Source organism: Macaca nemestrina, chromosome 16, assembly GCF_043159975.1.
Source record: "Macaca nemestrina isolate mMacNem1 chromosome 16, mMacNem.hap1, whole genome shotgun sequence".
NCBI lineage: Eukaryota > Metazoa > Chordata > Mammalia > Primates > Cercopithecidae > Macaca > Macaca nemestrina.
In genome coordinates, this window is record NC_092140.1 from 93569376 (window position 1) to 93594776 (window position 25401).

Consider the following 25401-nt stretch of genomic DNA (forward strand, 5'->3'; position numbering starts at 1 on the left):
CAGCATGATCTTCCTTCACCATGTCTGATCTGGCCACCACGACTCCAGGGTACCCAACCCCCCAAACTCAGAGGCTAACACTGAGTCCCCAGTATGGCAGGATCCCCTGGAAAAAACAGTCAGTGCCTTGGGGAAAGGATAATATTTTGTCCTCACATGAGATACATTAAAAATGTGAATTTACCTGCCATCTCAGCACTTCCACTGACACCCTGTTCTTAGATGTAAAGAATGTTTTGTCAGCCAGGCATATGCTTGTAATCCCAGCTACTTGGGAGGCTGAGGCAGGAGAATCGCTTGAACCAGGGAGCCAAAGGTTGCACTGAGCCAAGATGGCACCACTGCACTCCAGCGTGGGCAACAGACAACAGAGTGAGACTCCATCTCAAAAAAAAAAAAAAAGGAATGCGTTGTCCATTTTTAAGTGTGTAAATATTTCAACCCTAGTATTTTTTAAAGACTTGTTATTTGCCTCTATTTTTCAACAACTATTTCTACAAGGTAAAACTCATTAAATACATTGTCTCTATGATTATTTTCAAGGTTTCACCAAAGGTAGGAGCTGCAAATCAAAGACCTTCTTTCAATACAGAATATAGATTTACAGTTAAAGTAAAAACTTCATCAAAAAGTTCTTCCTGCAATTCAATATAGTCCAAGGTGCAATTATAGTAACTCAAAATCAAATTTTAAATATAGTTTGAATTCTCATTGTTTAATTTGTTCTGTTTTTCTCTCACTTTTTATAAAGGTGAATTCTAATGCCTTCCCAGGCAAGCTTTTCTCTCAATAATTACAATTCACCAAAAACTTTAAAAGCTGAAGATTTTCATGTGTCATCCTTTGAATACGATAATTAAAAACTTCCAGTTGATTTTAAACAAACTATAACCCAAATTTATCAGAAAGATAAATAGAAAATTCAATGCCCTTGTGGAACACAAAGGTTAGTTTACAAAGTCATTCTTCAAAGCCTCAAGCATAACTCAACTCTGGCCCATAGTTGGCAGTGAAGAGAGAAAGCATCATCTTTTTACAAAAAAAGATACAAAAGAAAATCTTGTAGCTCAAATACTGCAACCGTGATAAAGTGCAAGTATTTGTAAATTTTGATAATGACAGCTTCTGTTTTGGTTAGTAAAATGTTTTAGCTTGTTTGAATAAAATTATAATCATGTGTGTGTAACAGACTTATGCCTCACAGGCTCTTATTTTAGTAAAAACATTCTTTGACCACAATACTTGTTCCTACCAAATTTTGTTTTTGTCATTATCACCATAAATACAACTAACTTTAAAACTATAAATATCTCTAATATCAAACTTTATTTACAATAACTTTATTACAATAATGTTCCCTTCAAAGAGTGAACTTCCAAAAGCTTTATTTTGATTCCATGAAGCAGATGAAAAACACAAACATTATTGGGATTAACTAACTTCAATTTGAAGACTCTAAGGACATTGATCTGAATCAATCTTCATTTACCTGTTTACAAAGTTCTGCTAATGTCTTGAAAATATAAATAGCTATCATTTCACTTTCTATAAATGAATGAGAAAATTTGGAATTTCAGGCCGGGCGCGGTGGCTCAAGCCTGTAATCCCAGCACTTTGGGAGGCCGAGACGGGCGGATCACGAGGTCAGGAGATCGAGACCATCCTGGCTGACACGGTGAAACCCCGTCTCTACTTTAAAAATACAAAAAACTAGCCGGGCGAGGTGGCGGCGCCTGTAGTCCCAGCTACTCGGGAGGCTGAGGCAGGAGAATGGCGTGAACCCGGGAGGCGGAGCTTGCAGTGAGCTGAGATCCGGCCACTGCACTCCAGCCTGGGCGGCAGAGCGAGACTCCGTCTCAAAAAAAAAAAAAAAAAAAAAAAAAAAAAAGAAAATTTGGAATTTCAAATGAGCAAGATTAGTTTAGAAGACTAGTTATTTGATCTAAATGAAAAGTAATGATTAACCAAGTAATGTGTAAAAGCACCTTCTGCAACTGCAGGTGCTAAATTGTCATCTTTAGGCACAGTCTTATTAAAATAATCACCAATTTTTGAAGCACATGCTGAAGTTTCTTCATGAGATTTTTGTCTTCTGCTTCTTATGTGGTCAGTGAGGCAGAATACGATCTGGAGACAGGGAGCACTTCAGCCTTTGATTGGTCATCAGCCCAGTCTTTGTTTGTAGAGGGGGTAACTTCACTTCAACCTCCAATTGGTCATGGGCCAAGTCTTCATTTGCATAGAGTATAACTTCACTTCAGCCTCTATTGGTCCCGGGCCAAGCCTTCACTTCAGCCTCCAACTGGTGGCAGGCCAAGTTTTCTTTTAAACAGGGAGTAACCAATAGGAAATCTCTAAAGGCTACTTAAACCCCAGAAAATTTGCAACTAGGGCTCTTGAGCCTCTTGCTCCAGCCAGCTCCTGCTCTGTGGAGTGTACTTTCACTTCAATAAATCTATGCTTTTGCCTTCCATTGCCTGGTTTGTGCATTTTGTCCAATTCTTTGATGAACACACCAAAAACCCATACAACTCCTAGTCAAGACTCTCCACCAGTAACAGTCAGTAATATCATGGGTCCGCTGATGGGTGGTAAATATTGACAAACATTGGTGGCAAGTTACACATTCATTATCAACTTTTTTAAGAAGTAAAAAAATGTATTACTTAAGTTTTCATTAAACATAGATCACCATTTTTGTAGGTTTTTGCTACCAATGAGTTCATCAAAAACAAATAAATAAGCCAGGCACGGTGGCTCGTGTCTGTAATCCTAACACTTTGGGAGGCCAAAGCAGGCAGATTGCTCAAGTCCAAGAGCTAGAGACAAGCTGGACAAGATAGGGAGAGCCTGGGCAAGACAGGGAGATTCTGTCTCTACAAAAAATTAGCCAAGTATGATGGTGCATGCCTGTAGTCCCAGCTACTCAGGAGGGTGAGGGAGGAGGACTGCTTGAGCCTGGGAGGCAGAGGTTGCAATGAGATATAATTGCACCACTGTATTCCAGCCTGGGTGACAGAGCAAGACCCTATCTTAATAAATAAATAGCTGTAGTCATTTAACCATAAAATAAATGATAATGCCAGAGTATTCAGGCTACTTTTCCTATTCTCCATGGCAGAATAGCATAGCCTCTACTTCTATACACATTTACTGTACACCTATCTTATAATCCCACATTTCTCAATGACCACAGTGACCAGCAGCCTGGTGGCCACAGCACAGGCCATTGTCCAACTGTGTGGTCAACCAAGTGTCTGATGAGGGCAGTAACATTGAATCTCTCTTCCACCACCATCTGAAATTGGATGGAGTTAGCCATCTCCAGCTAGTTGTATCTTAGCACACCTTTTTTTATCAACAAACACCCTGCATGGTCCTTGAAAGAGAACATTCCATCTGGAAGTGGGTTATCACTGGTTGCCTTCCACATTAACCACATGATAAAGTAAGAATTCTGCTCAGTGCGTATGTGTATCCCACACTTCTAGATGAGGGTGTGGTGGAAGCTGGAAATATGAAGTGGAAATCATCTTGGTTGAGGTTAGTGCAATTATTAATAATAATAGTTTGTTTAAAAATTAAAAATCTAGAACAAATGATTACACTGAGCAGGCCACCAGCAGAATAGGCACAAACTGGGACAGATCCATGAAAACTGCTATAGTCACCCTATCAAAGGGGGAATTTATACTGGAAAGACTGACTGTCACCCTTAACACTAGCAACACTAAAGTTGGAACAGGCATACATCATGTGCCTCCTGTGTGCTGTAATATGAAATGTGAAGTCCCACCTACAAAGCTTTACTGCTAAAAATTAAAAAAAATCTGAATCTAATCAACCTCCCTGGCACTTCCAGGAAATGTGATGGACAACTTAAATGACACCACAAGAAAGCAAACAAACAATTCTAGAATATGGGCATTCCATGGGAAAACTATCTTGGTTTCTTAAACAAGTAACTGGAATTTAAAAAAGAAAAGAAAAGAAAAAAAAGAAAACATATGCAGCGGGGAAACAGGGAAACTGCTCTTGGGTTAAAGAGAGAAGATCCAATTACCACATATAATAAGAGGATCTTATTTAGATCCCAGTTTAAATAATCAACACTAAAAAGCCATTTTGAGACAATCAAGATGTCAGAAGGTACCAGGAATTACTGTAACTTTTCATGCAATCATTGTGTTATTTTTTAAAATGTTTTGTTTTCATGAATTTCTGCTGAATTATATGGTGATGATATAACATGCTTTCTGAGATTTGCTCTAAAATACCTCAACAAAGAACACGTGATGGACAAATGAAGCAAGTATAGCACAATCATGCTAAGTCTAGAATCTGGGTGTTGGGTAGATGGAAACTTATTATACTATTAATATGCATAGAGTATGCATATTACTCTATGCATAATGTAACAACTGATATCATTGATTACATTTGTGATTATTATATTCATATAACATAACTAATATGATATAATATTAAAATGTAATTAATATTAGGGCTATTCTTTCCTCTTTAATGCATATTTTATATTTTGTCTTTAAAATTAAAAGTTTAAATGTTGAATAAGGTAGGGCCAAGAATGTTTTAAGCTCTCCCTCTGTTTTTCAGTGAATCCATTGGTCAATCCTGCTTCAGTTAATCAAAGAGCCAGGATTCTTTCAAGATAGCTAAAAGAGATTTTGAATGCTACCACTACAAAGAAATGATAATGTTTAAAGTGTGCATATGGTAATTACCCTGATTTGATGTATACAATTACACATGCATTGAAACATCACACTGTACCCCATAAATATGTTATTATTGTGTCAATTATAAATTTTTTAAAATTAATTTTTTCAATAACAAGCAAGGATTCTACCAGTTAGTTAGACTGTAATGTTTCTATTTTATCACCTGCTGAAAGCAATGGAAACCACTTTTCCTTCATTTTCTTCTTGTTACAATTACAGTTAGAATGTGGTGTTTGCTATCCATTTTCATTCAGGTCTTTCTGGGTTTTAGCTGATGGGCATTCATATTAGCTTCTGTCACCCAACTTGGCCTTTATAAAACCCAGTCAAGATATTCGAAATGAACTGAGCTCCCTGGGCCATCCCACCATGTCTTTACCTGTCCACCAATCTCTTGGTTGTGGGTTCTTAGGGTCTGATTGCCTTTATTTAATTTATTAAAGCCTTCCTTCAATCGACAGCTCTTCCTTCTGACATCTCTGGCCATAGGCTCCCATTCTGTATTCTGTGAAAGATGGTTTCCTGACAGCTAATGTCCTTGACCAACATGTCCAGCTTTTTTCTCTCTCCAGTGTGTCACATCTCCTGGTCTGACAAATGTCACTTGCCTCCTACCAGATCTGTTTCTTTGGAGCCCATCCATTCTATTTGTCAGTCCTACCCCATTCCATCTTGGTCATATAGGAAAGATGATATTTGTCTGGGTGTTTTTTTGTTTGTTGGTTAGTTTGGATTTTTTTTGAGACAGTCTCACTTTGTCACCCAGGCTGGAGTGCAATGGCACAATCTCGACTCACTGCAACCTCCACCTCCCAGGGTCAAGGAATTTTCACGTCTCAGCCTCCTGAGCAGCTGGAATTACAGATGCCCGCCACCACGCCCGGCAATTTTTGTATTTTTAGTAGAGACAGGGTTTTGCCATGTTGGCCAGGCTGGTTTTTAACTCGTGACCACAAGTGATCCGCCTCCTTGGTTTCCCGAAGTGCTGGGATTACAGGCGTGACCAACCGTGCTGGGCCATTGTCTAGGTGTTTCTAAATCTGCAAGGTTTTATTATTTTCCATACTCTGTGCATTTGTATAAAATCATCAGAAACCAGAAATGTTTTTTCCAATCATTTGGCTTTTTTTTCTTTTTTCTGGAAGCACACGTAACTCCTCTCTTTTTAGTCTTCTAAATCACCTAGCAGCATTCCTGATATATAGCAGATACTGCATAAATATTTTTGCAGTGAAAATATTATATATACCCACCATTCTGTAGCATCCAGGATTAGAAATATTTTCCTTCTCTCCCCAGTAAGTGCTGATTTAAAGCTATTAGAATACAGTTGGGCAAATCTTCCACCAAATACAGTCTTCCAAGTCTATTGAGATGCATTTTATTCTTTAGCAGGATCTTGCCTACCCCCACCCCATCTCCAGTATTAAGAGCCAAAGTTCAGAAAACTACCATTAGCTGTGTGACCGTAATCAAGTTACTTAACTTCTCTGTGCCTTTGTTGAGGAACTGTAAAAGAATAATCATGTCTACCTCATAGAAAATCAAACAAGCTGATGAACACAAAGCACTTAAAACAGTGCCTGACAAATAGTAAGTATCCAGCAGATGTTAGCACATTATTACTGGAATCACTAAGCTGTTACTGCCTTGACTCTGGTTGTTTTCATCTTTGACTGACATTGAATTTTTTTTTTAATAGCAAAGAGGTGTTAAGGTAATGAGGACAAAAAAATCCAAATCCTGAATATGAAAGCAACATTAGCAGAATTCCGGGACATGTGCCAACAGACCAGCAGGCAGCACCAGCATTTTATTCCTATTAAAAGACTTGTTCATCTACAAAGTGATGCCTGCAAGCAGCCTCTGGAAGCAGCTGCGGGTGAGTCCTCTGCATTTAAAGGTTATTTGCTGACTGGGACAATCTGCCCACTCAATAGTTAGGGAAAGGAATAAAGAGAAGACTTGTAAGACCAGAAGAACCTTCAACTGGTCTAAAATGAAAAATTAAATCACCCCTTTTCCTGAATGTTATTTTCCAAGATAGGAAGGATGGACTGAAGATGTTGTTATGCCAAAAACCCAGTGCCAAGGACGAAAAGTTCCGATATGCACGTTAAGAAAAATGTGTAGGAAGGTGAGCCTTCCAGAAATGTGGCTAAAAATACTCAGGACCAGACTCAGAACTGAGACAGAACTTAGAGGGCATCTCATTTATTTCCACTACTTTACAAGTGAGGAAACCGTCCCTGTGAGATTAGCACTGTACCAGACCCAGATCTCCCCTTTTCCCATTTTAAGCAGCCCTGGATGGTTCAGTTAGACCAAAGGTACACTATTCAAATCATAGTAGAAGAGGCAGATACTCTATTAATAAAGAACTAATGGGCAAAAATATCCTTTATAACTTTTGGAAGAATGAAATAGAAAAATACAAACCAACATATGGAACATAATAAAGAAAACATAGAAAGACTCCTCCCAGACATTACCCAGTGTGAATGCTGCCTGAGAAAATCATTCCTAGAATTTTCAAATGTATCCCAAATCATATAATTTCCAGCAAGTCCTTCTCTTGATTTCTCCAGGATAAACTTAGCGGACTCCAACTTACTGTCATCCTTTCCAGTGTTCTTTATTGCTTCCAAAAGCCTAGCCAGAGGTTTTATTCGCTGTGGATGCCCTCTACCAAGTCTGAGAGCTAAGAAAGGCATTGAGAAGAGGTGTGGAGTAGCAGATTTAAAGATACAGTCATTATATATAAGCTATTTATTTCAAAGGGGCTTAAACATTTGATGGATAAGAGGATGGATGGGTGGGTGGGTCAGTGTGTTTAAAGTTTTTTGAGAGGTCCTATAGCATACTGGTTAAGAGCACAGTTTCTCAAGTCAGAATGCCTGAGCTTAAATCCCAGCTCCATAATTTTCTGGTTATGTGATCTTGGGTGGGGTACTTAATCTCTACATATCCCAGTTTCTTTTTTCTTTTCCTTTTCTTTTTTTTTTTTTTTTTTTTTTTTTTTTTTTTTTTTGAGACGGAGTCTTGCTCTGTCGCCAGGCTGGAGTTCAGTGGTGCAATATCAGCTCACTGCAACCCACATCTCCCGGCTTCAAGCGATTCTCATGCCTCAGCCTCCCAAGTAGCTGGAATTACAAGCACGCACCACCACACTCAGCTAATTTTTGTATTTTTAGTAGAGACAGGGTTTCACCATGTTGGCCAGGATGGTCTCGAACTCCTGACCTCGTGATCTACCTGCCTCGGCCTCCCAAAGTGCTGGGATTACAGGCGTGAGCCACCATGCCTGGCCTATCTCAGTTTCTTCATCTGTAAAATAGGTGTGATGGGGAACTTAGCTCAAACTGTTGTGAGAATTAAACATGTTAATGCACATACAACCTGCAGAAAGTTCTCTGGCATACAGCAAAGATGTCATTAAACCTTCACTACTACTATCCAGTGGTCACTCATCTGGCAAACACAGTTATCTGGAAAAGTGCCAAAGTAAACCTTTTAACAAAACCTGGGCACCACATCTTGGCTGCTTAAGTCATAGACAAGCTTCATCTTGTTTTACAATAAATTCTAACAAGTATATCTGCTCTCCCTGTACAGAAAATTAAAGTAACAGGTAATTGTCTTCCTCCAGATGCCAGCCCCAGAAGCAGCTCCATAATTACTCATGCAAACTAATTTTGTGGAACACCTACTGTCTCCATAGCACAGTGAGAAAACCAGATATTTTCCGTACTCCAGGAGGTCACAATCTGGTAGGGAAAACGAGTTATACACAAACGCATAGGTGACACCACAAGAGTTAAAGTAGCAGGTGCAAGAGAAACAGCAGATTGGGTGTGATCCATGTTAACCAAGCCACACAGAGGAACAAGTGTTGCTTCTGGGTGTAGGGAGACCCATGGGCCATGGTAGACAGGAAGCTACAGCTGCCAATATACAGACAGGAGGAACCTCCACCCACCCTCCAAGGTGAATACCACCAGGCCGCCAAAAAATTAAAATGATGATTTTTGGAGGAAGACATGCATACACAAACCTGTGTGTGGAAACCAGACATAAACCCACAGACCATCAGTCAGTATCACATACAAGGCTGCATGAGTCACCATCGGGTTCCTTTATGGCTGTGTCTCCTTCATGGGAGACACCGGGCCTCCAGGAGCACCAGGATTTCTTCCAGCTTTCCAAGCTGTGAGTCCCCACCCCTGCAACTCTCAGCTTCCCCTGCCCTGCCCTGGCTCTTCCTAAGACTGCAGAAGCCTACCATGAATGCACATTTCCTGAACTGTAGACTCATTCCTTTAATAACTCTTAATGTCAATTTAGCCAGCACAGCCTGTGCAGCAATTTATGACTGAGTAGGAGGCAGAACAAAGTTGGTCTAAGCAGGATGAGTAAGCTTTCCCAAGCCTCCCTTCTATTAGCTGGGTTGGCAAGGGACTTGGTGAAGGCTTTAAAACTCACATTGAAAATGACTGCTTTTTCCTAGCCATCCGCACATGGTTCAGCCATTCTGTAATGATTAGCAGGTCTGTCTCACCTGCAGAAAGTTTGTAATGGTCACTTTCCTACTGGGGTGGTTGGCAATTGCTGTCCAGAGCTGGTCCCCACAGGGACACTCATGGAAGTGGCCCTGCCATCCTCAAAATTCCAGCATCTTTTCTAAAAGGCATCAGAGAACGGTCTTGCACTTAGAGTCAGAAAGACCATTTGTCATCAGCCTGGACAGTGTCTCTGACATGAGGCTGTGCTTAAAAGCTGACTTTAGTTGCATGAATGTACTGGAGAACGGCCCAGGCCTATGGCTCTGGGTTGGTCAGCATCCATGGTCTCGTCTGTCCAGGAAGGCTACAGGACTTTCCACCTCCCTCCCTCACTGCAGGGGAAACGGTCCATTTTTAAGACATTTGCCTGAGATGATCCCTTGAACATACTGCTGGTCTCTTAAAACTTGGCCCTAAAATCACTGAAAAAAATTATAGAAATGAAGGAAATCTGTGTGGAGTGGAAGGGAAGCTGGAGGCGAAGCATTGCCATTTCTAAGTAATTTGGGTTGGAAAGAGAGGAAGACATTGGAGGACGCTTTGTTTCTGGAAAACCGCTCAAATGGGCCATTTGGGTATGTAAATATCAAGCCAGGACCATAATTGGAGAAGAGGCTTTTGAGACACAGCTGTGGTTCTTGAGACTGAAAAGCTCTTTGTGCTCACAAAAAAATATTGTCTGCATGTAAAGTACACTTTCTACTCCATACATTGAGTTGCCTTTGGGGAAATTTTACTTCATTTTATATTTTAAGAATGGGTTCAGTCATTTTTATGCAGGAAAATTGCTGTTTGTTCTTGGGGTGATATGCATGCTTTGCTTAATCGGTGGCTGTCAGGGAATTGGGGATGAGGCTCAGAAGCTAAAGGAGATACTCTTGAGGAGTGAAATGAAAACTCAAGCACCAATCGTGCAGCTTCAGAAGTCTGGAAGGGGGCCACGCTCTGCGGGTCTGGTTGGACTATTCCTGCACCCCAGGAATGGCAGCTCTGAGAGCTTCAGAGAGAGACCCCTGGTGAGGACATGGGTGTTCTCACCAGAGACGTCATCATGACGGCTGACAGGGACGCTCAACAGCTTCCTGGACTGTGTCATGAACCAAAGGAGCCACAGCCTTGAGAGACAATCCCCTAGGCAAAGTCACTGGCATTATCACCAAGAACACACCAGCCAGTTCCAGAGCCATGGATGTTGACTAGAAAGGGAGCCAGAAAGGGAGAGAAAGAACCCAAATTCTGGAATGCCAACTTGGACTCAATCACTCAGAAATAATTGGTATCATCTTTGAGGGATGTTAAGATCTTGCAGGCAAGAGGGCGGCCTAAGGTTATTATTTGTATTCCCAACCTGGTGAAACTTATGCCAGCTCTGTTGTCTTTGAAAAGGCATATCTATGCCCAGTTCTACTACTAATTGCATGTGGCTTTTGTTAAACTGCCTTAGATACTTGAGTTCCATTTTTCAGTTAGCCCCAGGTGATATTTGTCTACTTGTTCTGGACTAGACTGCCTTCAGTGAAGGAAATGAACTGTAGGGGTCTATTGCCTGGGAAACATAATTCAAAAGATGACATATGATAAAACAGAATGGGACATATGAGTAAGAAACCCGCACAAGTGGAGAATAAAGGTAGAAACATTGTAGGAAACTATCTCAGCTAGATTCTCCCAGACACAGACTCTGAGACAAGGATTTGAGCGTAAGTATTTTGTTTGGAAGTCACAAGCAAAAATTGCAGAGAAGTAGAAAAGTGACAGAGAGAGGAAAAAGCAGCGAATAAAGTGTGCATATTAAACCAGCTGAAACAATGGGCAGCTACAGAGTAATCTCACAGGAAAACTCTAAGAAACTGCAAATTGCATGCCTCAAAGCTATCCTGCTTGACTGATGAAGGACCTGGGGTATTCACTTCTGTCTGCCTTTGGCTGAGGGCTGCTTCCAGAGAGCTGTTAACTCCCCAGTGTTTCCAGCTTGCTGGGCAAGCAGGCAGAGCAGCTTTCTGCACTTGCAGGAAAAGTTCTCCAGTGCAAAGAAGTAGATACTGGGAGTTGAAAGTCATCCAGAATGCAATGAAATGCTAGGATCCCAGATATGTGAGCAGGGCACTAAGAGAGGCTGTCACAGTCCAGCCCTTGTACCACTCAGATCCACTTGTGCCACTTTTTTTTTTAAGGCAAGGTCACGGGGTCCTGCTTCAACACCAGGTTCCCAGACCTGTGTATTCTACCTATGAGAAAAATGTATACTAGTTACTGGTTTAAAATATTTATGCCATCTTGAAGAATGGTATCCCATCCTCTCTGGGTATCATCTCCAAGTTAACAAGTAATCTGCATGTTTAAGAAGCCATCCCAACATTCTATCAGGCCAGCAACTTCTGAATGATGTGGAATACAGTAGCACCAGTGGAGGGCAAAGTCATGTGTCCATTGTCACATTCCTTCACTGTAAAGTAGGTCATTTAGTCTGAGGTGGTATAGTGTGGGATCCCATGATGACAAATCAAAAAGACTGAGAACTTTTGTAAAATCATGCTAGCTGAAACACTGAAGGCAGGAAAGGAAACCCATACCTAGAGTTTGAAATCATCCCAGTAGGATGACTCAGCATGCCTTCCAGGATGGAAGAGTCCTAATGTAATCAACCTGCAACCAGGTAGCCGGTTGGTCTCCTAGCAGGTGATTCCATATCAAGGAATCTAGCTATTATCCTTGCTGACTGTCAGCACCAGTCTTGGCTGCTGACAGTTCAAACGGTCAGCAAGGATAGAAGCTAGATCAGCCTTGCAATGAATCCCATGTTCTTGGGCCCATGCATAGCCTCTGTCTCCACCTCCATTACTAAAATGTCCACAGCCTCATTACGCAAGAGCTAGGGTGACCAAGGAAAGGGTCTGCACTGATTTCCACTGAATGCATCGTCCTATTCCTTTGGTTGTTCTGTGCCTCCTGTGCAGAGGATGCTTCTCGTTGGCACTGATGAGAATAGAAAGGTCCTCACACTCCCCTAGATGTATCACACATGTCTTTTTTAGACATTTTGTTTCTGAGCTTCCAATCTTGCCTATCCTAAGCCTCTGGCTGAACAGCTAAGTCATTCAATGCTGCTTATTAATCTGAGTGTTTCCTTACCTCAGACTTCTCCCTCCACACAAAATTGATTGCCAGGCATGTTATTCTAAGCTCTGCCCACTGGGAGAATTTCCCATACCACTGTCTTTCAGAGCCATCACTGAGCAGAGCTATAATGTAGCAACATATCAATTGTACCAATTCATTGAGCTGACCCACCCGTGAACAAGGTCCAAGATTCACTGAGCTGACCCACTCGTGAACAAGGTCCAAGACTTTTCCTCCTTCATCAGCTGGTCTTAGGGAAGCACCAATGAGACCACAGTGCAGACACTGGTGCAAAAGAGATAGGTGTACACAGATATGGACCATTTATTCTTATAACTTGTGTTTTCCAGAGATGCCCAGGTCCCAAAGGTAGTATTTCCATGGTATGATGGGTTGCTGCTGCACCTGTCTGATGTGGTAAGTCTGAAAATACCCAAGACATGATGGAAGACTCCAGCCACCTGCTGTCGCATGGTCAGTTGTTCAGTCTATACCAAGGCCCAGTAGCAAGCCAAAAACTGCTCCTCGAGTGCTGAATAGTTCCGTGATACAGATGGCAAGGTCTTGCTCTAGAACCCTAGGATTCTGCCCTGCAGCCCTCCCAGTGATATTTGTCAAAGACACCATAAAACATTCTGGTATGCCACAGCTACATCATAGAGCATCAGTTTGCCCCAGGCAACTGGATCACTATAATTTCACTAATCTGAGAGGCCCTTGGATTTGTGAGAGTTATTTCCTATTTTCTGATATATAGGTGTCCTAACAGGGCATCCAAAGTATTTGCCGCCTGCTCCTCCAGATTGAAATCAACATGTCCAAGATCGAAACACCAGTAGATTTGGTGTCTGGTTAGGGTTCATCCCTCATAGACAGCACATTCTCATTGCATCCTCACCTGGTGGAAGGGGCTAGCTAGTTCTCTGGGGTCTCTTCCAGAAAGGTATTAATTTCAATCATGAAGACCTGCCCTCATGACATAATCACCTCCCAAAGGCCCCACCTCCTTATATCATCACCTTGGGGGTTAGGATTTCAATATATGGATTTCAAGTTGGTACAAATATTCAGACAATAGCAAAAGCATAGGTCTGAGACATGATAAGGAATGTATCCTGCTGTCCATTACAAGTAAATGCAAACTGCTTCAGATCCTTCCTCTTGATAGGAATTGAAAAGCACGCATTTGCCAGATTGATAGCTACATATTAAGCTACATATTAAGTGACACAGACTGGGCTAATTTGTTCAAGTAAAGATACAATATACACACAACTATAATTTGGAGCTACCACTTGATTAAATTCACAGTAGCCCATTGTCAGGCAGATGACTTGCATGGGGATAAAGTCAAGACAACCATCCCTGCAAATCTCTGGGGCAGGGGTTGGGGCTGTGGGGGATACTAATTTCTGCCATCCCACCAAAATCAGATTTTGTTTTTGACTTATTATCTTAGCTGGAGATGCGGGAAAGGGTGAGGGCCATCTCAGAGACCTCCACGTGGCCTTTCCTATGGGTCAGAGAATCACAAGTAGAATAACCAATTTGAGGCTTCTATCTACTAATATATCTATTTACATTATATACCTAAAGACCAGCGAAATGACCACAGGTGGGTCAGTAGACTCTGGACCAGTTGTGACATGGGCTTGAACTCTATCAATCAATGGACTTCCAAATGCTTCAAATCTGATGGCCAGGGGAAGGTGGATGGGGCTATGACATACTGGATCTCCTAGTGTTGTGGGTCTGCTCCCAGGGAAAATATTTGAGAAAACCCCTCATGTACAGGAAGCATATTGGGGCATGATCTTGGAAACAACACCTATCAGGGAATTAGAGAGCAGACCTGGGCAAGGAAAGAAGTTGAACCATAAAACAATTGCAAGAGAGGCCTCAGCAGACACCACAGAGAGCTCTGAAACTGGGAGGGTCTTTCATAGATGTCACCAATTGAGGCCACATGGTCTAGCCTTTGAAACATCACCTTGACCCAAGATTAACTGTGGGCTTCACCCAGGGTAGGGGTCAGCCAGCAGCCAGCACCCCTAGCAGCTAGGAAAATAAGCCCTTCCATCCCAGAGGGGGCATCTGGGTGACCAGCACAGACTCCACTATAGTGCAGCCCTTGTACTGCTTGTATTCACTTGATTTGTATAGTAAGTTTACCCACTCTGGGAATAGCTCCTTCAGGATTCTGAATGCTAACAGGACAAACTACAGCCCCAGCTGCTGCAGGTGGTCTCAGACCACACGTGACATTCATGATTTCCTTCCTCTACCACCCATTCTACCTTTCCCTCACCCTAGACTAGCATGTCTGCTGTTCTAGTGACTTGCCTGGTGGAGTGAGCCAGAACTTCCTTCCTAAGAGATCTGAGTCCTAGTCACCATGCCTTCTCAGGCCATGGCCTCTTGCCACTGTCCTTATCCAATTACTATCAAATTGGGCAAAGTCTGCCAAATCCAGGCCCCAGAGCCCTTTCTCCTGTGGATCCCACTCAAAGCCAGAAGCTTTCCACATCCTTCAGTCAATGGGTCTGAGCATTACGCCCAAGTGCGGACTATGCTTTCTCCACACACCCAAAAGGCCAGTCAGGCATCGTGCTTCCTTTCTGCTAGTGGAAGGTACAAGAAGAAATAATTCGTTCTTTATTTTGGAGGAATATCCCGGCATGCCTCAGACCACTGGATGGACCTCAGACCACTAACATTTCATTGTCAAGGTGGCCTCTGAAACCTTACTGGGTTTATCTTTTACCCTCTGGAATGCATGTGTCTTATCAAGGCCTCCTACATACTTGCCACTTCTTGCTCGTCAGTTCAATTAACATAATTCCTCAGCATACTAGACCAATATAATGTTTTCTAGAATGTCCAGACAGCTGGGTCCCATGGGACTATATTATGACAGAGGGCATGAGTTAGCATAAAACCTAGAGAAAGACTGTAAATCCATACTGTTGTTTGTCACACATTAATGCAAACTGCTTCTGGTATTCTCTCCTGAAAGGGAGAGAAGACAACACATTTGCTAGACGAATGGCCATATGCCATGAGCCAGAGGCCATGTTCATCTACCATGGTAATGATACTACATCTAGCCCAGTAGCTGTAATTAGGGCTTCGACCTAGTTGAATTGGTGGGAGCCCACTCCTGGGATCCATATGGGATTGTAGGAGACAGTCAAGTGAGCAACATGTACACATGAGGGGATAATCACTTGTGCATCCTTTAGTTGTTTTTTTTTTTTTTAACTAATTTATTTATGTACTTGTTTTAGAGACAGGGTCTCACTCTGCTGCCCAGGCTGGAGTACAGTGATGTGATCATAGCTTGCTGCAGCCTTGAACTCCTGGACTCAAGTGATCTTCTTACCTTAGTCTCCTGAGTAGCTGGTACTACAGGTAACCTGCCACCATGCCCAGCTAATTTTTTAACTTTTTTTGTAGTTCACCATGTTGCCTAGGCTGGATTCAATCTCCTGGCCTCAAGTGATCCTCTCACCTCGGTCTCCCAACATGCTGGGATTACAGGTGTGAGCCATGAGGCCCTGCCCTTCGATCTTTAAGAGTGGCACTATCTCTACCATTCAACCCTGGATACAATATGATTTTTGTTTTACTATCTTTGGGGACAGAGTGAAGATTCAGTAGTTTCCACTGGGTCTTCCCCACTATATTAGCTTTTTCTTTGAGACGGAGTTTTGCTCTTGTCATCCAGGCTGGAGTGCAATGGTGCGATCTCAGCTCCCTGCAACCTCTGCCTCCCTGGTTCAAGCAATTCTCCTGCCTCAGCCTCCTGAGTAGCTGGCACTACAGGTGCCTGCCACCATGCTTGGCTAATTTTTGTATTTTTAGTAGAGACAAGTTTTACCATGTTGCCCAGGCTGGTCTCGAACTCCTGACCTCAGGTGATCCACCCTCCTCAGCCTCCCAAAGTGCTGGGATTACAGGCGTGAGCCACCATGCCTGGCCTATATTAGCTTTTATAGCATAGTTCTGGGCTCAAGTGTGGGAATTCTTTAAATGACCAAGTATGTGGTAGTTTACATACTACCATACTACCATGTTTGAATGTGGACACACATTCAAATATGTGTCCAGAAACCAGAGAAGTGACCACCAGGAGGGAGCTTGGGTTTGATAAGAGAGCCGTGAAACAAATCTGAGCCACTATCCGGCCTCCATGGGTCCCCACTCTCACAGGGTGTCCACAATGATGCTTCAGTTGCAGGTACCAGTGACTCAAAACCTGTGTCCAACAGTCCTTGAAACAGCTGGTTATTCACCTTTCCATGGTGTACAATTACCCAAGTAAATGGCCATAGGTCCCTGGGGGAAGGAGCGAGAGACTCATCATATATACTTGCTGTGGTGTGGCAGGGTTCTTCCTCCTCCTGGAGACCCAGTGTCTCCTTCAGTCAGTGGGCTCTAGGCCTGAAAACTGGTTCCAATGAGGAAATAGGGCAAGGGATTACGCTAATTTATTGGGGCAGCTGCCTTTAGCCTCATGGTAATTTATCCTTGATTTCTTTAACTTGCTTCAGTTGAACAATACCCTTGTTGGCAGCCCATCTCTCTTGCCCATAGGACACCATGTTCCATTACTCATCTCTATAGCTCAGCATCTCATGCCCACAAGGCAGCTTTCAACTTTGATGCTCATTAAGAACGTAGTGCCATCTGGCCTCTGTTATTCAGGGTCTTATCCACATTACCATCAAGGAGACCAGTTATTTAATAGAGTTGCCTACCATCAGCCTGGGCGGTGGCCCTCACCCATGCATTACCTGTCTCTTTGGTAAACATGGTGTCCTCTGGGATTGGCTGGTGGGTTTTTCACCCTTGTGTAGCATGTTAACTGTATCCTGCCCACTTTTCTACACCTTTTAGTCTTAACTGTATCCTGCCCACTTTTCTACACCTTTTAGGACTTCTTCCACTGTCTGCCACAGCAATTCTGACATTTCTACTTCACTTTGTTTGCGCCATCGCTTTTTCCAAGCTTCCACCATGAGCCATACTAGTACCATGTCAGGGTGTTAAGTCCTTATCCCTAGAGAATGCTAACATATCAATAAATTTTCCCTTTCCAAGTATGTGTTCTGCCACCCTTGAACCATTCCTCAGAATCTAGTGCCACATAGACTTTCTCAGCTCCTGCCAGTAAATGTGGAGAACCTGTGGCTCCTTCAGTGAGTGCCTTTCCTCCCTAAACAGAACCAATTCTTATGTAGCCAGATTGGCTTGACACTTGAACCCATTATTCATCTGACAGCCTGGAGAGGAGATGGAAATAGATCCTGAGAGAAGTATATGTTGTATTGCAAGGCAGAGGCCTCTTCACTATGTTTAAGCAAGAAAGGTGCTAGCCTTTATCACGGTTGAGTGGGCTACTTCTACAGGCCCAGAAAGTTCAGGGAGATGTGGAATTCACTATTCTCACAGGAGACATGTATGTCTTTAGAATGTCTTTTTTTTTTTTCAATAGAATGTCTTGCTCTGTTGCCCAGGCCAGAGTGCAATGGCGCGATCTTGGCTCACTGCAACCTCTGCCTCCCAGGTTCAAGTGATACTCCTGCCTAAACCTCCTGAGTAGCTGAGATTACAGGCGCCCACCATCACACTGAGCTAATTTTTGTATTTTATTAGAGACGGGGTTTCACCATGTTGGCCAGGCTGCTCTCGAACTCCTGACCTCGTGATCCACCTGCCTCAGCCTCCCAAAATGCTAGAATTACAGGCATGAGCCCCCACACCTGGCCTCTACATTTCTGATAAATTGTGTTTCTCAAGGAATTTGTCCAGTTCTTTTTAAGTTATCATGTTTATTGCATAGAGTTTCATAACATTTCCCTTAATATTCTTTAATGTCTATAGGATCTGAGATAATATTGCCTCTTTCATTCCTATTTCTGAATGAATATATATTTATCATTATGCAATGTCTCTTCATCTCTGATGATACTTCTTACCTTCAAATCCACTCTAACTTTAATTTTATGCTTACCATTGTGTGGTATATCTTTTTCCATCCCTTTACATTCAATCTCTGTGTCTTTATATTTAAAGTGCATCTTTTGTAGATAGCATATATTTGAACCTTATTTTTAATATAGTCTGACAATATCTTTCCTTAACTGAAATGACTGGCTATTTACATTTAATATAATTATTGATAGGGTTGGTTTTGAGTCCATGATCTTGCTCTTTGTTTCCTCTTTGGCTGTGTGGTTTTTGTTCCTCTGATCTTTCTTTCATATTTTATCATAGGTTAATTGCCTATTTTTAGTATTTCATTTTAATTCCTCTTTTTTTTAGATATACCTTTTGATTGCTCTGGAGATTATAATATTCATCCTTAATTTAGCTCAGTTTACAGTTAAAATTTTACCATTTCACATGGAAATGTAAAAATTTACAACTTACAAGTAGGAAGACAGTCCCCATATACTCCCATTCTTTGTGCTATTATTTTTATATGTTTTACTTCTACATATTTTATAAACTGCATAATATAATATCCTTTTTGTTTTAAACGCTGAGTTGTCTTTTTAAAAATTTAAGAGAAAAAAATAGTCTTCATATTCCCACATGTAATTTCCAGTTTAGGTTTTCTTCATTCCTTCCCATAAATCCAAATTCCTCTCTGATTGCACTTTACTTCAGTCTGCAAACCTTCCTGTAACATTTCTTATGCACGTATGCTGGAGATGAATTCTCTCAGCTTTTACTTGAACTGCTTTTCACATAATATTTTTAAAATATTGTCATTAGGTATAAAAGTCCATGCTGACAGTTTTTTTTAATTTCAGTTATACTCTAACATACTTAAATTTGGCATGGTTTAAAAAAAAAAAAATCCCAATTGGGGTCTACTAAGCTTCTTGGATCTATAGGTTGAGTTTTTCACTAAATTTTAGAACTTTTCAACCATTAATTCTTCAAATATTCCTCAAATATTTTTTTCTTACCCATTTTCTCTCTTTTCTACTCCTGGAGCCCCCATTACATGCATGTTAGATCACTTAATATTATCTCCTGATTCACTGAGACTCTGTGTCTTCCTTTCAATCCCTTTTCTTTATGTTCTTAAGATTAAATAATTTTTATGGATACATCTTTAAATATACCAACATTTTATTCTGCAGTCTCCAGTCAGCTATTGATCCCACACAGTTAATTTTTATTTCAGATATTTTTCTTATAATACTATAAGATCTTTCTTCTGGTTTCCATTTCTCTACAAAGATTCTCCATCTGTTCAGTTATTACAACTATCTTTTCCTTTAATCCTTGAAGAGAGCTATAATAGCTGCTTTAAAGTCCTTGTCTGTTCATTTCAACATCTATGTTATCTCAACAATATGTTTAAATGAACTATTTTCATTTCTTGACTATGGGTTACATCTTCCTGTTTATTCACATGTTCAGTAATTTTTATTGTAAACTAGACACTGTAATAGAATATTATATGGAATCTGTATTATGTCATTTTCTGTTAAAAGGTGGTGAATTTTTTTCTGGTATGAAGTTAAATAACTGTTGGCTTCTTTTATCTTGTCAGGTTCAGTTTAATTCTGTTAAGTTGTACCTTAGGCAATTCAGGCTGCTGTAAAAAATCACCATAGTCTGAGTGGCTTCAATAGCAAACATTTATTTCTCATGGTTCTGGAGGATGCGATATGCAAAACCAGGGCACCAGCAGGTCCAGTGACTGATGAGGGCACTCTTTCTGGTTTTCAGACAGCCATCTTATTTGTACACTCACATGGCCAAGATAGAGATTCTCTTTCTCATGTTTCTTTCTATAAGGCACTACTCCCATTCATGTGGGCCCTACCTTTATGAGTTAATTACCTCCTAAAGTCCCCACCTCCTAATACGATCACACTGGGGGTAGGATTTCAACATATGAATTTGGGTGGGAGAGGGAACACAAATGTTTAGTCTATAACAGGATAGGTCTAGCTTGGTTTTACCCTTAGTCCTAAGTCATAATCTTACGTTAGGGTATGGTTCTTAATCAATGTGTGGCCTCTCTTGAGTCTCCACTTATTGCCTGAGACACTCAGTATTGCCTCCCCTCTCTGGCTTAGCTAGAGTTTCCATGCCTCCCAACACTGTAGCACATTGAGTATCTCTCTCTCTCTCTCTCTCAGATATACAGTAGCTCTCAATTTGACTTGTGGAGTCTTGCTATGTGTGTTATATACCAGCTCTTAGCCACAGACCTATAGTGAATTCCACACAGAATTTCAAAGTTTCCACCCTACACACTTCCCTTTGTTGGTACCCTAGTCACCAATTTCAGCTGCTTTAAAAACCAATTCCAGTATCTGCCACCCTGGTCAGAAAGACTGCTGCTGTGCTTGGGTTCTACCTCCCTGAAGCATAGTATGGAAAGTGCTCCCAGTTAGAGAACTAGGATGAATGTAGGGCTCACCACATGTATTCCCCTACTCTCAGGGATCACTCTTTACCTTTGTCCAGTGCCTGGAGGTAATTGCCTTGTATATTTTGTCTAGTTTTATCACTGTTTATGGTGAAGAATAAGTCTCATACAAATTACTCTGTGTGACAAGAAAATCAAATCTCCTGTTTTGCATGTATTTAATTTTTAAATATTTACAGTATGATGAAATGGATATTATACTTACTTTACAGATGAGAAAATTGGTTATCATAAATCACAAATAACTTGTCCCAGATCACACAACTAATAAGTGGTAGAGTCATAATTTAACTCTAGATCTCTCTGATGGCCAAAGCCTTGGATTTACCACTATATCAAATTTCTTGGTAAGGCCCTGATGAAGTAGTGGTGTTTACACTTCCTTTTAGAAGAATGTGAAGATCTGTCTTTATTCTTCATGCTCAGGTCTTCACGAATTTTCCCTTAGGTAATTAGAATTTATTTTTAAAGAGAAACAGTTTACTATAAAGGGTCAGATATAAATAAGTTATTTTAAAGCAGCAACAGCTTCCTGTGGGACGAATAGAAATATCAGAGAGCTTCCATTGGGAATTCCCAAAGCATTTTTGGCTGATAGTTAAACTGTTAAAGCGAGGGTAATGGCTGGAATGTAAAAGATCCAAAGTTGAGAGATGATGAGCAGGAAGCGAACTCAGATGGGAACCCTAAAAGTACACGGAGAAAGATGAATGAAATAAAATTGGAATCCCAGAGGAGGAGTAGGAAAGTACAAAGGGAAGTGAGAGAGAATTCTAGAAGGGTCAGTAAAGTGAAGGCAGCTGGATTGTTAGCCTTAGTGAAGCTGTGACCACAAGTCCAGCAGAGCCAGAGGCTGAAGGTCTTTGAGAAGGGTACGAGGGCCTTCAGTTGTGATCTCTGCAGCAAAAGAACCATCACCCCCTTGTGGTGATAGGACTCCTCCTTGCATCCCAAAGCCAAACCATCTTGGTCAGGGCTGAATTAATGTATTATTCTTTCTTTCTTTTTTTTTTTTTTTTTTTTCAGAGACAGAGTCTTACTCTATCACCTTGGCTGGAGTACAGTGGCGTGATCATGGCATACTGCAGCCTCAAACTCCTGGGCTCCTCGAGGCATTCTCCTGCCTCAGCCCCCTGAGTAGCTGGGTGTACAGGCATTAACTACCACGCTGGAGTGTTTTCTTGTTTTGTTTTGTTTTGTTTTGTTTTAGAGATGGGGGTCTCACTATGTTGCACAGGCTTGTCTCCATCTTCTGGCCTCAAGCACTTCATCTGCCTCAGACTCCCAAAGTGTTGGGATTGCAGACATGAGCAACCATGCCTGGCCTATTATTCTTTCTATAGTACATATGGTCTACACCAGTGGTTTTCAATCCTACTGCACGTTAGACTAATATAAGGAGTTTCCTAAAGCCCTCATTCATGGGTCTTACTCCGGACAAATTAAATCAGAATCTCTAGGGGCATGGCCCCAATACTAATCACATTTTAAAAGCCCTCTAGGAGATCCTAATATATCTTCAAGGTTGAGTCAACCCCTATGCAAAATTATCAGGAAGAACCCCCTTGCCTGAACATTTACTCTTATATTGAAAATATGGCTGCTCTGTTGAGAACACCAAGTTAGACAAGAAATCAGCTCAATCAATTTCAAAGAGAACATGATGTGTCTTCACCTAGACACCTGTTGTATCAGGGTTATCTAGAGGGACAGAACTAATAAGGTATATATATAGGGGAGTTTATTATTAACTTACACGGTCCCACAGTAGGCTGTCTGCAAGCTGAGGAGAAGGAGAGCCAGTCTAAGTCTCAAAACTGAAGAACTTGGAGTCCAATGTTCGAGGGCAGGAAGCATCCAGCATGGGAGAAAGATGTAGGCTGGGAGGCTACGCCAGTCTCACATTTTCACATTTTTCTTCCTGCTTTATATTCGCCGGTGGCTGATTAGATTATGCCCACCAGAATAAGGGTGTATCTGCCTTCCCCAGTCCACTGACTCAAATGTTAATCTCTTTTGGCAACACCCACCCAGACACACCCAGGATCAATACTTTGTATCCTTCAATCCAATCAAGTTGACACTCAGTACTAACCATTACAACTGTCAAAAGCTATGAAAATATCCCCTTCACCATTGTGGAAAATATATTTTAAAAAATAAGGCCTGGTTTCTGCTTTTATGATTGAAAAAGTGAGACATCAGTAGACAAGCAACAAAAAGATGTATGACAGATGTACGTTACAGCAGTCTCCACTATTACACCATATCTGTGCTTCTGAAAAACCTGGGGTTCTGCACAAGTACACACTAGAAATAACAGACCCTGGGGGGAGAGGGTTGGGTGAAAATCATTCAAGAAGTATATAACTTTGCATCTACACCACTTACAAAAAGAGTAAACATTCTAACAAAATTAGGAGCATAGTTAAGACCCTCCCAGCATTTGCGCCCAGAATTAGCCAGTTAATCCTGTGCAGTGTTCAACCCTGGGATACCATGATCTCCTTCAAGATGTAGATTCTGGATGCCATTTGCTTCTTACAGAAATCTTGTTTTTTATAATTAAACATCTGATCTGGACTGTGGCTTTCTTTAACAACCCATTGTCTTAACACATGGGTAAATGTCTTTGCAACTTCTTCATCAACACAGCTTCACTGAACACCTAAAGGTAGAAAGAATAGTGGTGACTGAGGTCACCAAATGATAAGGTTTGGCTGTGTCTCCACCCAAATCTCATCTTGAATTGTAGTTCCCATAATCCCCACACATCCTGGGACTGATCAGATGGAGATAACTGAATGGGCAGTTCCCCCATTCTGTTCTCATGATAGTGAGTTAGTTCTCACAAGATTTAATGGTTTTGTAAGGGACTTTCCCCTTCGCTGGGCACTGATTTTTCTATCCCCTGCCACTATGTGAAGAAGGACATGTTTGCTTCCCCTTCTACCATGATTGTAAGTTTCCTGAGGCCTCCTCAGCCATGCTGAACTGTGAGTCAATTAAGCCTCTTTCCTTTATAAATCACCCAGCATTGGGCATGTCTTTATTGGCAGCATTAAAACAGACTAATACACCAAACTAGCCACTAGTTGCACTAAAGCAAGGCACTTCTATAGATTTTTGACTGTTTCCTTAATGTCTTCATATATTGCTCTCTAATTATGAGAAGGCATGCTCTTCATTTCTGGAAAACATTAACATACTGAGAAAAGTCACAGGGAACTATCACAATTTCTCAGTTACACTGAAATTACTTCCTACTTCCAGTAACACTTGAAGAAATTCACATAAAAGAAACCAGTGTAGAGCAGGATGGACTATATCAACAAAATTCTCTGAGTCCTAAAGTGGAAGCAATGGCTTCCATCAGGAAACCAAAAAGACTTCAGGGAAGAAGTGCCATCTCATTCAACCTTGAAGAATGAACAGCAATTCAACAGCTGCATTTAAGTGGAAGGCCTACCACAAAGAACAGGAGAGAAGGGAGGGGAGCCAGCAGTGAGCCCGGTAACAGACTGAGGCCAGAGAGAAGAGAGACGTGAAGAGTATGTGGAGGCTTGAACTTTATCCTGTGTGACATGTGGAGTTTTTCACAATTTGGGGACAGAGAGTGACATGATTGAAATATAACAGCAGCAGACAGAATTGACCAGAGAGGAGACAGAATAGAAAAATGGAGAATTCTCAGGAAGGCATTACCAATTGTTCTGATAGTAGCCTGCTTAGGCAAGGCAAGATGTCAAGACTCACCCCTTCACTTACACCCAATTTCCAGTGGAGCTCAAATGATCTGCACATGAACTTGAACTTGACACAGTGCTGCTTGTACAGGCTAAAAGGAACCATCCAGCAACCTGACATTCACTCTCCTCTCCTACGGCCCAGAAATACCAGATTGCAGTCTGAGTGGAAAATCCATTTTCTCAGTGACAGTCCATAAAATATAAATACTATATATCCACACTCTGCATAATGCCCCGCATGGCCAGTCCTGAGCCTCTGGCACAGAGCACACTCTGGAATGCAGGAGTGCTGGAAGAACAGCAGGCACTTGCTTGGGGACCCACCAGTCCCCTTCAAGAACAAGGATTGCTAACTGTTCCACTTCACATTTTGCCAGTACCCACCTGTACACTTAGTATCACATTTCACCAACTCTAGAAGGCACCCTCTCAGAAATATGATCCAGTGACCTGGGATCAAAGGACCATCACTCAGCAAGTGGTCACCAACTAACTTCCAGGTTCTACCCTGAATATGAAAGATGGAAAGATCTGCTTATTGCTGCCCTCAAAGAGCTCCTGGCCTAGGGCGGGAAACAAATCTACAAACATAATTATCACCCAGTGTTATCCATATTATGCTGCTGGTGCACGCCAAGAGCTCACAAGGAGAGAATGGTTAATCTGTGTGAATGATGGAAGCCTGCAGAGGATGGGATAGACGTTACCTCGGAAGGTGAGAGCAGGAGTCTGCAAGCAAAGCAGGGACCCTTTCCAGAGCAAAAGCT

General features: G+C 41.6%; 1 long non-coding RNA gene across 1 annotated transcript in view; it reads left to right on the plus strand.

Annotated features, from left to right (window-relative positions):
- The window catches only part of LOC139359137 (uncharacterized), a 101221-nt gene that overhangs the window by 22758 nt on the left and 53062 nt on the right, over window positions 1-25401 (plus strand). Inside the window, exon 4 of the long non-coding RNA XR_011614917.1 lies at window positions 12775-12841. This is a non-coding gene — a long non-coding RNA (uncharacterized lncRNA). The remainder of the gene's footprint in view (window positions 1-12774; window positions 12842-25401) is intronic.